Source organism: Pezoporus occidentalis, unplaced genomic scaffold (genome assembly GCF_034315485.1).
Source record: "Pezoporus occidentalis ecotype Australia unplaced genomic scaffold, CSIRO_AGI_Poc_V1 ctg35, whole genome shotgun sequence".
Taxonomy (NCBI): domain Eukaryota; kingdom Metazoa; phylum Chordata; class Aves; order Psittaciformes; family Psittacidae; genus Pezoporus; species Pezoporus occidentalis.
This window is the reverse complement of record NW_026915483.1, coordinates 9,095,195-9,109,741: the sequence shown is the minus strand read 5'-3', so window position 1 is coordinate 9,109,741 and position 14,547 is coordinate 9,095,195. Positions and strand designations below refer to the sequence as shown.

The following is a 14,547-nucleotide window of genomic DNA, read 5'->3' as shown; positions in this document are numbered from 1 at the left end:
TAAGTAGTCTGACTCTGTAATGACCGAACTATTAGCTGAAAAAAGGCAAATAGAAAAGACTGCAGCTTTGGGTATGTCTGTACTTATCTTACAGCTTTATCTTCGTTTCTAATTGAATTTTAAAGATGCTGATCATGAGTTATTGGATGAGGCCAGACTAAAGCTTCAGTCCAGATGAAAATGGAACAGCAGGCCTGGACTTGCCTTAGAGCTGCCTTTGGTCTTTGAAGCACATTGTGCTTCCCTTACTGAAGTTTATCAAGTTAGTAGCCTCAATTTGGCAGCCTTCATGTGCGCCAAGGCTTCGTACTTCAGAGGCTCAAGTGTCAGAGGCATCCAACAGCAGTCAATAGGCATGTCCTTGAGTTGGAGAAACTGTTTTGCTCAAAGTTCAGGGCAGATTGATGTCTTTCCAGTAGTGAGAGTTCTTACCGACAGCCTCTTTTCTCTTTTTCTTCTTTTGGGAGTTAAATCTCCCAAAGCTCCTGGGATTTGAATTTAAAGCCCAGTTTGGCATGGAGTGAGGAAGTGCCAAATGTTGCTGGGGTGGAGAGTGCTTGTCTTTCTCCTCTCTCATTGAAAGGCTGGATTTGTTATGGGGTGTAACAGCTTCTCAATGGTCTTCAGAAGGACCTTACCTGAAATCAGTTTGATAATTTAAGAAGAATCTCTTCAGTTCTCGAAACACTATTTTGAGAAAACAGCCACCCATGGATTTGAAATGCAGCTTCAAGCACTTGTTTTTGCCTTCTGCAGCATGGCATTCTTCCAGTCTGAGGAGATTGCTTTTCTTTTTAACCTATTTTTTCCCCCTCATTGTTAGGCTCTGAGTCTTCCTACCTGGCTTCCAGTGAGAATTATAGTGATTGGCCTTTGTTTCCTTATCCTGCGTACTGATTTAACTCCTCTGACTTTCTCCACAGAAAACAGAGGTGGAAGAAAACTGGCAGCTATGAGCAAAGGAAAGAAGGGAGAACGGGATCAATTCCCATGCTCAGTGGGACTGTGCGTGTCCTACTTATAATGTTCCTGTCTGCAAACAGTGGATCTGTGTGTCAAAATACTGCTGCACTACTGCTCAGCCCTGTGTTGTAGAAGTCAAGGGTGAGTTTATGCCACAGAGGCTTGCATGTTATTTTCCACCTGTAATCAGATTAAGGTACAGCAGCCTTCAGGCTGATGGAGCAGTGTCTGCCAACTTGGTCCTCTGCTTCACCTTGGAGACCTGCTGGCTTTGTGTGGTATTCAGGGATATGAGGAGAAGGACTTAGGGGTGTTGGTCGATGTGAAAATGAACATGAGCTGGCTTCAGTGTGCGCTTGCAGCCCAGAAAGCAACCGTGTCCTGGGCCTCATCAAAAGGAGTGTGACCAGCAGGTCGAAGGAGGTGATCCTGTCCCTCTGCTCTGCTCTTGTGAGACCTCACCTCGAGTATTGTGTGCAGTTCCGGTGTCCTCAACATAAAAAGGACATGGAACTGTTGGAACAAGTCCAGAGGAGGCCACGAGGATGATCAGGGGACTGGAGCACCTCCTGTATGAAGACAGGCTGAGAAAGGTGGGGCTGTTCAGCCTGGAGAAGAGAAGGCTGCGTGGAGACCTCATAGATACATAATATTGTTGTATTGCACAGTATTAAATTTAAGATGCAGTATAATGGAATGACACTATAAAACTTCAGATCTGTTAACATAGTATGGCAGCATGTTATAATGCATTTGTTTCACTGCAAGTAAGTACAATTAAGTTTGACATTGGCATTTCTAGTATGGAGGTTGAGATAGGCCAATCTGTATACCGTGCTGTCAGTGACCTCTGATGGAATGAACCTCCCTTAGTTATAGGCATCATTTATACTTATCCTTAAAAATACAGAATTAACTTTTAGCATGCTGAAGGTGAAAAACTGTAAGGTCCAATTGAATATTCTTTTTCCCATTTTCTAACCTGTAGCAACAAAATCTGTTGGGGTTTAATTTAATGTACTTTGCTTATCACTGCTGTCACAACTTTGGTGTAGGAAGTAGATTAAGATGATTTTGGTACTTTGTACGGTGATTTGTCTTTGTTTTCTATTGTCTGTGCTTTGTTTGATGTTCTGAATGTATTTCAAATGGATATCTCTGTTGCAAGGAGAATAAACACTGCATTAAATAAACCTTTATCAGTGTTTAGACAGGTGTCCCAACAGTGTTATAAAGTTGTTTGGATAGCTACACCCTTAATGTTGGGGAATCTGTAGAAAAACTACTGCCATTATGCTTTGGAAGGAAAGACTAGGAAAGTTGTTACAGCCTATTGTCCTGCTAAGTTTCTTCAACTGTATGAATCAAGGTACCATTTGTTTCATAACCTGTGAGATTGGAGCACATCTGATGGGTTCTACTTATACAAGACCTGGGGGACTCTATAAATGGGCATTTACTAAAATCTTCTACTTGCTGTAACCCAGCTAGCCAAACAGATACTCCTGATGCACAGTTTCTTTCATTTGACCTGTACAACCTCTGTACAGGCCTGGTTCCAAACGGTCAGCAGCACCGATTTTGAAGAATACTTTGGCTTTTTTGAGCATTAATTTAAACATCCAATTCTCCTTTTTAAGTGATCACTCACTGCAAGTGTTACTCTCACAGTCCAAGCCAAATGCCACCACTGATTTTTACTTTCAATTGGTTGAAGATGTCAGTTTAAAAGCTCCTTATGGCCCTTCTGTGATGATGACACGCTCTGAAGTGCAGGGAGTGGATGGCTGCAGATGAACAATGCTGCTGTTTCAGCTGTCTGAGTTTACTTCTGCTTACTCAGTGTGACTAAATGGCCATCAGAGTAAGAAACAACTCTGGAACCACCTCCTGGTTTTTGCAGCACAGGCTGGTGACAGCAACTGTGGCTGGTGTTAACCTTTTTCCTCTTTTCCATTTGCCCAGCTGAGATGTTATTAGCTCTGTCGGCTGTCTGGAGAGTAATTGAATATTGTAAACATTGAATTTACCTCTGAATTGCAAAAGTGAGATTATTTAGACCTTGAGAAAGAGTTTGGAGCTTTTTTTAGTACTTTATTAGCTTAGACACAAAAAACCTTTGGATCTTTGCAGTTGCAAAAATCATTTGAGTAAAGAGAAAATGTTCACCTTTTCAGAACATGTCACCAACTTGTTTGATTTGGTTTTCTTTTATCGGGAGGTAGTGATTCCTCCTCTTTATGACCTTGAGTTAAGGGGCATTTTGGAATTTTATCTTGCGTATCTCTTATAATTTATCTTTTCCAGAGCAACTTAATACTAAGAATTTACATGTGTTGATGCCTTATTAATATCAGAAATCTTTCTTGTGCAAATAGATCTGCGTAGCTGGATGTTTCTGAATGAACTCAATTCTGAATTCCAATTTCTATTGTTTTAATCCTTTTATATAGCCTTCATGAGCTGTTTCTAAACTATCTATGGAAGGCTGATAGGTAGGAGTTAATGGATTTTTATTCATACTTAATTCCTTAATGAGAAAAAGGCAACCTGGCTGCATATTTTATACAATCACATTAAGGGGGAATAGAGAGGAAGCTGGCCTGGGGAGGTGAATGCTGGATGAGGTACAGGCTGACTTCATTGAAACACAAATATCCTCTGATGAAGGACAGCATGGGCTGGGAGTTGCACTACATCCTGCTGCTCTTATGAGCAGGGACTCTGAAGTGGAGTGAGGAGCAGAAGGACAGGCTCAGATGAGAACAAAACTGGTTTTGGGTTTCAGGGTTAAGTTATTTGGTTTTCCTGTTTGTTTCTGTCCCCAATTTTCTGGGTTTATTCTGTTTATCCTAGTTTTCTTGTCTTTCGTCAAGTGTTTTTCAAGCTTTGTGGTACATTGCTGTCTTTTGAGGACCCAGACTGTCTAATATAGCTTGTATCTTTTTAGCTTCTGATCTCAATTCTGACACCTTTATCACTGTGCAAGAATCTCTTAATTGTGTGAGTAAACATCATATTCATTAAGTGTAAAGATTACTAAAAGAGAAAACAACATCAAGCTCCAGGAAAACTTTGTCAGTCTAAAATTGTTGTCAAAGCCTCAGTTAGAGGGAAAACCTGCTCTCCTGAGTTCTGTAACTGATGCTCCTTATGTCCCATTAACAGAGGGGAAAATAGGTTTTGCCTCATCTCTAAACCAAATGGATGTTTACAAATAGAAATGTGAGCCCAGGGTTATGTAAACTTCAGTTCTGATGGAAGAAGGAAGATTCTTGTCTCTAGTAAGAAAATAAGCTATTAGACATGCAAACCCTGTAGTTTTTCAGTGTATCCAGTTTTATCATTGGTCTTATGGTATTTAGTATTTCTCCTTATAATCAGATAGCATTAAATATGTCCTAAAGGCACCTTGGAAGCTCACAAAGCAATTAAGATGCAATTCAAACACTGTGATCCTTACACAGAATGACGGATGATTTTTCAGGGTTCAGGGCTGTCATTATTGCTATCCGTTTGTTGATTTCATTTTCTTTCTTTTTGCCCCTACTCTTCTATTATTCTGTGATAACCAAAGGCAAAGCTCTGAAAAGCTTTGTCCGTTCTCATAACAGAGTAGGGATGATTATATCTGATCCTAGGGATTAAATACCCTTTCACATTATGCTTAGTATATGGTTTAGCTAAAGAGGGTGGGATAAGGCAAGGATAGCGGCTTTAAGTTTGAAGTAAGTCTCTCTACTAAGCAGTCTCAAAATTCATGAGATGGCAAAATTTGGCCCTCTTCCTCAGAGGGAAGCAGTGGCAGTGACTATTAAACTGATATGATGAATGCTTACAGCAAATTTGTTTTAGTACTCTCTGGACAGATCTGTTGTTATCTCAACAAAGGGTGCCCCATGTTGGGTGCCAGAAAGGATCATTGTGTTTTAACTCAACATCACACATCCCCTGGTGGGATGAGGGAGAGAATTAGGAAAAGAAACAAATCAAATTTGTGCATTGAGATAAAGATAGTTTAATAGAGCAGAAAAGGAAGGAAGGAATAATAATTTAGAACATACAGAAAAAGTGATGACAATGCAGTTGCCCACCACCTGCCAAATGATGCCCAGACAATCCCTTGAGCAGCAGTCCCTGGTCAGCTTTTCTGCCAGTTTGTATGCTTAGCATGACATCTTATGGTATGGCATATCTCATAGATGAGTTTGGGTCAGCTGTCCTGGCTGTGTCGCTTTCTGGTTTCTTGTGCACCCCCCTAGCCTCCTTGCTGGAGGGGTGGGATAAATAGCAGAAAAGGCTTTGGTTTAATGTTAACACTGCTTAGTAACATCAAAACCATCAATGTTATCAACATTATTCTCATCCTAATTCCAAACCACAACACTGTACCAGCTTTTAGGAAGAGAATGAATGCTACCACAGGTAAAAGTAAGACACATGCTGTAGTACACAGACTGAGGAGGAGCACTAAATACATCTGCACAGCTGGCATTTGTTCCCTTCTTTAATGGGATTTTCTGCTTCTGTCTTCTCTCATGTGCTATAAAGGCTGTGGCCTTAGCCTGGCAGGGTTTTGTATCAGAAATGCAGAAGGAAGGCATACAGAGAAGATTTCTCTGATCAGAAGAGTGCAGTGTTCTCTTTGCAGTGAGGCACCCTTCCCCTTCTCACTGCTGCCTGCAGGAGATGTCTTCTCCTTGGAAATCTAATTCTCCGTTTGGCTTTTTGACTCTTGTATTTCAAGGTGTGTGGTGTCTTCTGTCAAGCTATTCCTTTTACTGGTAAATGTCTTATTTAGTCTTTCTGGAGACCTTCCATTAACCTCTCCTTCATTGGCAGTGAAACAGCTGGCGTTGAGATCAATGCCTGTCATGGTAACCACTCTTTCCTTTGCGTGGATCTGTCTCTGTCCATTCACCCTTATACTGCTTTACCCATCAACCCCAAAGGTACAGAAATCTGTGAACCTCCTGGGGAAGCCACTAACTTTGGTTTTCTGTTTGTATGGAGTTTGCTTATCCCCATAACAGGGACTTAAGTACAGTAGTAAAAATAGCAATTTAGAATGATCTATGGAAAAGTGTTTCATCAAACAACATTTTCAGGACATACTATTAGCTGATTTAAGTACAAATCTTGACACAATTGAAATCTGGGGGGGGAATCAAGCATGAAATTGGTATGTTAAAAAATAAAATTATAGTATAATTACAATGAAGGGATGACTGATGTACAACAAAATAAACTGTGAAAAAGAGTATAGCTGAACATATTGTATTGTGAAGTTACAATAGCTGGGAATAGAAAACAAGCAATGCTTGTAACGAAGAACTTGCTGATGTGGTTGCGAGAGCTCAGCATGAGCTCTCAGTGTGATAGTGTGGCTAAAACTGCCTTTAAATGTGAAACAAGTATATATTGAATAGAGGAACGATATACATGAAAACTGTATTCAGTCCTGGTGAGCCTGGAACAGGAAAGTTATGTTTCTCTTTCTGTGAGAAACAGTGCTGAAAAAGTGTATTTAGAGAATCCTTACATAAATGATTGAAAAAAATGGAAGATGTGATGTACTGAGAGATTCGAGCAGGTGAAGCCATATGGCTTGTTGAAGGAATGGGACAGCTTGGTAAAGGTGTGAGCTTATCTCTAGGTGAGAACAGGGCTTTTCCAGTTGGTCAGAAATGTGTTCATCAGTCCCTTTTGAAACTCCAGTCAGCAGAGGCTGAGCTTGGCTGACTTCTGAATCACTCTTACAATTGAAATGTTAGTAATGGCCAGTAGCCACAGGGGCGGTTTATAAGGATGTTTTTCTAGCTTTGTCATTGGCAACTTTAAAATCACATTCAGTTGGCATTTTTGTCTTTCCTCTTTTCCTTCTTTGTTGCACCTTCTCTAAAATGCTTGATGTAATTCAATCAGAATTACTGCATTTACAACAGGAGCCGAGTTTGTGTGGGGCCTGCATTATGTAGAAGACCCAGCCTAGCTCTTACTGCTTAGAGCTGGCTGGGATAAATTTGGACATTTAGGACAAAATCCTTTCTCTTAATGATTTAACCCCAACCCCTACCAACCCAGGATCAGCAACTGTTGTGGATCAAAAATGTTGCTGAAAACTGCTGAAAGCTAGCTTTTTAGATAAGCTACTTTTTGAGAACTATTGGGGTATTTAATTTCTCTCCCAAAACATAAATGGATAAAACCTTTCAAATAAGAAAATTGATTTAAGGAAAGCAGAATTTTTCTTCAAAAAGGAGAAAAAAGAGAAACTGATTGTGTCATTTTAAGGAGGGCTTTCCTGTGACCTGTTTTACTGATCACTTTAAAAGATGCTGTTGCACATCTCCGTAGTAAGTGCTGGGTTGGCACCAGCTCCAGTACAGAAAGCCTGCATTCGGTTTGAATAAATCCTACCCTTATGGCAGGAACAGCTCTGGTCATCTGGAAAAGAGCCAGTATCGTTTGAGTAATTTGCAGACCGTAATTTGAGAACCACTGCATTAATTATGCACTGTTTGCTGAACTGCAATCAGGAATAGCCAGTTCCGAGTGTTGACACGGAACTCAAAACGATTCTTGGTGAACAAGCTTTGATTTCAACAGGGGGAGCTGCATAGCTTCAGCAGAGCCCGCAGCCGGGAAGAAGGCGGCTCTTGTGCTGCAGCCTCTGCTCCGCTCCCGTGGTTCCAGGCAAAGGAGGTGTTGGGGGATCTGGTCCCCGTGGCAGGGCAGCCCTAACCCGTCTGCCCCTGCAAGGGCTCCTGCCTGCCCTGGGTCTTCATCCATGCTTTCTCCATGCCTGTGGGAGGAAGTCTGAGCCTGTGCTCACCCGGAGCCTTGGAGCTGCCATTCGCATCAGCTCCTTCCCAGGCAGCAGGATGGAAAGGGCACCTTGCTCCTTCTGGCAGAAGGGCAGCTCCCTTGTGTTGCTCTTGTCTGTGCTGGCATGGTCATTGAGGCATACAGGGTCTTTTCCCCTAAATGTGCTCTTGCAAAACAACGTATGCACAGCATGGAGGTTTTTAATACTGGTGGTTGCTATTCCCAAAGAGTAGCTCCTAGTATTCAGGGCCCAAAGCCTCATATGGAATCAGAAACAAATTAATGCTTGGTACAGTCTGACTGAAAGGAAACATTTGGACTGAAACCGCCCTTAGAAATCACAAAGCATGGAAAGATGTATTTGATTAATCAGTGTCTGCTTGCTATGCAATTATTTAATTACCGGGCATTTGCTAGTATTTTGCCTAGCTGTGTTTTAAAGTGCAGATATTGCCATGATGTCAGGAAACATTCTGGCTCTTAATCTCACTAGTCCTTTCTCTTCCTCCAAATTATCTGTTAATGTCTTTATCTCCTTCTACAGATTTTTCCTCTAGAGGGTTCTTGGATGTCACTGTAATTCTTTCAGGTCTATAATTTGTGTTGCAGGTGTCTGAAATTACTGTAGGTACTTTGGGGGTGTTTTGGGTTTGGCGGTTTTGTCATGTGTAGCAAAGAGCTTTTCCAGTATTTTGGGAGGGGATATGTTCGAAGACCACGTTTCTCCATCATACCTCTATGGAGTTTCCATAGTTTTTTCACTGTATGTCAACAGTGAAGCTACAAAATAAATACAGGAAAGGAAGCAAAAGGGTCACGTTGTAGCAGTGAAAATCTTGGAGTTTATTTTGTGTGGAATAGATGTAAGATTATCTATAAAGTGTGATGAACTGATTTGGAGGGTTTTGACAAGGGTGTGATTTTTCTACACCAGATTCTGCAAAAAGGAGTGAGGCAGTCTCTGAGGCAGTGCTCATGTATCAGCAGCAGTGCAGGATTATAACCTTCACCACATGCCCAGGCAGTCTTCATTGATGGGATATTGATCTAGGTCTTTGTCCATGGCAATGGATTCTGGACTGAATTGCTATCAAATGAACATGTGCTTACTTTTACAGGTCAGTCTTTTGCCCCTGGATTACCTTTTATGTGTAACTTACTTCAGCATGTCTTTGAAAACCTTGTATTGTTCAGAGATATGAATGTTTATGGAACTATTGAAAGTTTTAAATGCAAGTAATAATAGGAGTAATCAGATGGTAATACAAATGGAAGCTGAAGCTAGAGGCAAATTGTGAGAGCTGGGATCTGTTGCAGACTTCTGATTGGCAAATATTGAACTATTTATTTCATTAGAATAAAACCAGTGGTGTTTGAATAACTAAGAATTTGCTTTGTTTGTGGCATGACTTGTCTGTTGTTGATCAATTTATTTTAGATTGAAGCATTCAGAGCTCCAGCAGGATTTAGATGCCTTTAATTCTCTTGGGAAATGGTAGGAAAGTCTTCAGCCTGTAGAAGATTTTAACACCTGCTTGGCTTTATTAGTGTGATGAAATGTGTTGCAAACAGATGATTCCAGTTTCTTAGGATTTGCTGAAGATGATTCTCAGCTTGGGCTTTTTTCTTTTCCTTTCATCTTCTGTAAATATTTATACAAAACCTAGGATTTCAGACCTGTGCTATTAGTGTAATGTAGAGGTTTTATTCCATTCTTCTTCTGCCTGTTACCGTGCTCATGCCCGCTGGCAGGTTTATTGAGGTTCTTACTTTCAGCCTCCTTAAACCATGCAAGAAGGCTCTTCTACCTGACAGCAGTGGAGGTGTGGAGGTCGTCCAGTGGAGCAGAACAGGGCTGCAGGGATGTCTGTCCCAGAGACACTCAATCGCTCTGACTTCTTGTATCAGAATTTGATGACCCCCTGTCTGGCCTTATTTTGAGTTCTTTTTAGACTCTGCCTCACTGCATAGAAATTGTCATTATTGCTCTGGGAACAAGAAATACGCTCCTCTGAGCAGAGGGTGGAAATCCTGACTGGTAGGAAGAAGAGCGAGAAGAAGTCAGTGTGCAACACACAAGTCAGTGTACACTTGGGTGTGTTTGCAGCCTCTGTCCTCTAGCAGGTTACTTTGATAACTGGTAATAGACCACTTTGCCTCAGCTAAACTGGTGCAAACAGTTACTCTTGCAACAGGAATTACTTTCTGCTTTATTAAGGAAGATGTGCACAAGTCCATGGGTCCTGATGAGATCCATCCGCAGGTCCTGAAGGAGCTGGCAAATGAAGTTGCGAAGCTGCTGGCCATCATATTTGAGAAATCATGGCAGTCAGGTGAAGTTCCTGATGACTGGAAAAAGGGAAATATAACCCCGATTTTCAAGAAGGGGAAAACGGATGACCCGGGGAATTACAGAGCAGTCAGTCTCACCTCTGTGCCTCGCAAAATCTTGGAGCAGATTCTCCTGGAAGGCATGCTAAGGCACATGGAAATCAACAAGGTGCTTGGGGACAGCCAGCATGGCTTCACTAAGGGGAAATCCTGCCTGACCAATTTGGTGGCCTTCTATGATGGGGCTACAGAACTGAAGGACAGGGGTAGAGCAGTTGATGTCATCTGCCTGGACTTGTGTAAAGCGTTCGACACTGTCCCACACGACATCCTTGTCTCTAAATTGGAGAGACATCAATTTGATGGATGGACCACTCGGTGGATAGAGAACTGGCTGGATGGGCACACACAAAGAGTTGTGGTCAATGACTCAATGTCTGGCTGGAGACCAGTAACGAGTGGTGTCCCTCAGGGATCGGTGTTGGGACCGGTCTTGTTTAACATCTTCATCGGTGACACGGACAGTGGGATTGAGTGCGCCCTCAGCAAATTTGCTGATGACACCAAGCTGTGTGGTTTGGTTGATACCCTGGAGGGAAGGAATGCCATCCAGAGGGACCTCGACACACTTGTGAGGTGGGCTGATGCCAACCTCATGAAGTTTAACCATGACAAGTGCAAGGTCCTACAGCTGGGTTGGAGCAATCCCAGGCACAGCTACAGGTTGGGCAGAGAAGAGATTCAGAGCAGCCCTGAGGAGAAGGACTTGGGGTGTTGGTCAATGAGAAAATGAACATGAGCTCAGAAAGCAACCGTATCCTGGGCTGCATCACAAGGAGCGTGACCAGCAGGTCAAAGGAGGTGATCCTGCCCCTCTACTCTGCTCTTGTGAGACCTCACCTGGAGTATTGTGTGCAGTTCTGGTGTCCTCAACATAAAAAGGACATGGAACTGTTGGAACAAGTCCAGAGAAGGGGCACGAGGATGATCAGGGGACTGGAGCACCTCCCGTATGAAGACAGGCTGAGAAAGTTGGGGCTGTTCAGCCTGGAGAAGAGAAGGCTGCGTGGAGACCTCATAGCAGCCTTCCAGTATCTGAAAGGGGCCTATAGGGATGCTGGGGAGGGACTCATCATTAGAGACTGTAGTGATAGGACAAGGGGTAACGGGTTAAAACTTAAACAGGGGAAGTTTAGATTGGATATAAGGAGGAAATTCTTTCCTGTTAGGGTGGTGAGGCACTGGAATGGGTTGCCCAGGGAAGTTGTGAATGCTCCATCCCTGGCAGTGTTGGACGAGGCCTTGGGTGATATGGTTTAGTGTAAGGTGTCCCTGCCCATGGCAGGGGGGTTGGAACTAGATGGTCTTAAGGTCCTTTCCAACCCTAATTATTCTATGATTCTATGATTCTATGTTAGAGAATACCGCATGGTTAAACTGCATTGTTAGTAGCTGGCTCATTATATTTGCACTTGTGTTCTCCAGAAATCACAGGCAGAAGGTGTTACTGATGGTTGCAGTGTGATCTGTTGTATTTCCCACCAGGAACAAAACTTCCATTCTCTGTTTCACTTTTCAGGTTTGTTTTCTTTCAGGCAGGTCATGTCTTTTCTTTGGGTGCCCATATGTAACAGATGAGATAAGCAAAACAGTGCAGTTCCCACCTAGCCTGCCCAGTTCTGAAGAATCTTTGTGCAGTAATCCCTTTATGCATTAATGTAAAATACTGTCAAATAAAAATGGGGTGAATCTTTTATAAGAATATAAAAGTTTCCAGTAATACCAGATACATGCATTTTTATTGTTTCATTGTGTTATGATAATAGTAATTTCCTTCGATGCATTTTCTTGTAGTGAGAAGAAATTGTAACAGTGAATCCTCTGATTTCAGACAGATTATGTACAGCCGGCTGTGAACTAACGGCCGTTGCAACAGGAAGATGAACACATTTGTAAGCACTGTGGGAACGTTCCTGAAGTCTGCTTGTTCCCTTCTTTGAAAAGAGGTCTTTTTCTTGCCCACTGGTGCCTGGGACTCTATTCCATCGTGAGCACTGTATCCTCCTTAATGAGCTTACTTTCTCTTGGAATGGGAAGCGGATAAGTAGTTTGTTTTAGAGTAAAATGAAGATGGGAGGATGAGATTATGTAAAGTCACATATCTGTGTGCATGTTAAATTTGGAAGTGTCTTAGTTTCTTGTTTTCATGGCAAATAAAAGCTGAAATGAGAAAAAAGAATCACAAAAGCTACATCAAAACATCATGGAATTATATTGTGAAGCAGACTTTTCTAATAGAAAGGAACGATTTGAAAATAACCTTTTCTTTCAAAACTAGTTGCTTGAGAGAACAAAGAAGCACAAAGCTGAAACAATTGTAAATGGTAACCTTTAAAAATAGATACGTATTTCCTAATGAACCTGGCATTTTTTCGTTATCACAGACACATTCATTAACTGAAATATTTATTTGGGACTATGGGAAGTTTAAAAATGCAAGAGCTGCTTCATTTGGTTTTTCCTTTCTGAAGATGTGATTTATTTAGCATTAATTTCTGCTTGCTGCAGTTGATAGCAGCTCAGTGTAAAGATCTGGTGTCAGAGTTCTGCTTGTTGGCTAAGGACATGGGCTGCTGGGGACTTGAATGAACATGGTTTCTGGGATGGAGGTGAAAGATGTGAGCTGTGCATTAGGAGCATGGCCTGTGTGTATGCACAGCACTTCAGGACCAGACTCCTCACAGCAGGTCTGTAGGCAGCTTTTGGGAAATCTGCAGAGAATAGTGAAGAGGAGCACTCCTATGGATCTTCTATGCAACTGGGAACTTTTTAGGACTGATAAACTTGAGATTAAAACCTTATTTTATTATTATGATAACTTGGTCATGTGTATGTACCATACAAGCATGCATTCTGCCACTTATAATAGCTTGAAGGTACCTTTTTTTCTCTAAAGCTGGGTGCTGCCAGAGTGAACACCTGGCTCTGGGCAGAGCAGGACAGATCCTGCATTCCTCCTGTGGTTCAGGCAAAGTCAGCTTTCCTTGGGATCAGGGCCCTGTGAAAAGCCTCCTAACAAGCTCCCCTTCTTCACCTCTGATCTCTTTGATTTGAGAGCCCTGCTTGCTTTGCAGTGCTGTTCTCTTTGCAGCCAGGGTGTAAGCTCATGATCAGATGCAGTGCAGTAAACAGTTCAGCGAGTGGCTGTCAGCTCATGTGGGGTACCAAGCCAAGTGTGCCTCCTGGCGCAGCTGCCACCTCTCACTTGGGAGCCTAAAGCATCATTGGTTTGCTTTCATGACACAAGTGTGGTATGGGAGGTCAGACCTCGTCTGTTGCCGGAAAGCCCAAGCTGGGTCTCCATGCTGTAGGATGCTTTCTGGGGATGGGAACTGGATGGGTCATTGGGCAATGCTGTGGAAGATTTTTTTTCAACCCAACCATAAGAATCAGTTTTCAGCTCTCTGGATTCTTTCTTTGGTGCGTTGGGCTCCTTGAAAATGTTGTAAGCTGGGAGACTGAGCACTGGATCCTGCTCCTGTAACGTGGAAGGCAAGCTGGCTTTTTGGCTCAGTACAGGTAGAGCTTCAAGATTTATTATGGCTTTCTCCCTAAGGCCTGCCCAGGGGATATGCACCTTAATGGGGCTGTTTTACGTGGAAGTCTGTTCTTCCCAAGTTCATTCACGTCATGTTCCTTCCTGGTGTGCTGAGGCTGATACATCCAGAATACTTAATGGTTGACAAAAAACTGGGATTTTTGCCATAGAAATCTAACAGAATGTACAGAAAATAAAGGTAAATAGGTGAAGCTATGATTAGTGCTCCCTCTTCTCAAGCGGTGGTAGCTTCCTTTCCATCAGTGAGGCAGACCTTAGCTGAAATTCAACTCCCTGCATTTTAGTTAAACAGGAGTGGGAATCTGACTTCTTTCCCAAATGATGAAATGCCTTTTGATCAGAAAGGTAGGAGTTCACAGAAAAGCACTGCAATTTTTTGGCATCTTGATAAAAGCAGCACACTATCTGAAGCTTTTGAAGGATCCCCTTGAACAACAAAAGAAGGCAATGTGCAATTAACTTCCAAATAATGAGCACTTCATGAAATCCAGCTGGTTATAGCTTCCTCTTCTGTAGACTAAGAGATGACTGCAGCCACTTAAAACTACAGGTTGTGTAAGCTCATATTGAAGAGATGTACTAAACTAGGAAGAAGAAAAAATAATGGGATGTCTCCTTGGGTGATGCAGGAGCAAAGAGCACCCAGCAGTGTGACTGGTCAGGTCCTGGTGGAATTGCCAGTAGAAGTCTCTACTTGGCTTACATCCTTTGCTTGAAGAGTAACAGGCTTTTTTAGCTCAACACATCATTTTCCTGTTGGCATGTTTTGATGTTGTGCAAGCTTGTAGACTGTAGCTGACAAGCAT

General features: G+C 42.3%; 1 long non-coding RNA gene across 1 annotated transcript in view; it reads left to right on the top strand.

The window, feature by feature from the left end:
- LOC134169667 (uncharacterized) overlaps positions 1–13,036 on the top strand; it is a 37,470-nt gene extending 24,434 nt beyond the window's left edge. The window contains exons 2-3 of the long non-coding RNA XR_009966990.1: positions 924–1,104; positions 11,977–13,036. This is a non-coding gene — a long non-coding RNA (uncharacterized LOC134169667). The remainder of the gene's footprint in view (positions 1–923; positions 1,105–11,976) is intronic.
- The last annotated feature ends 1,511 nt before the right edge of the window (positions 13,037–14,547 follow it).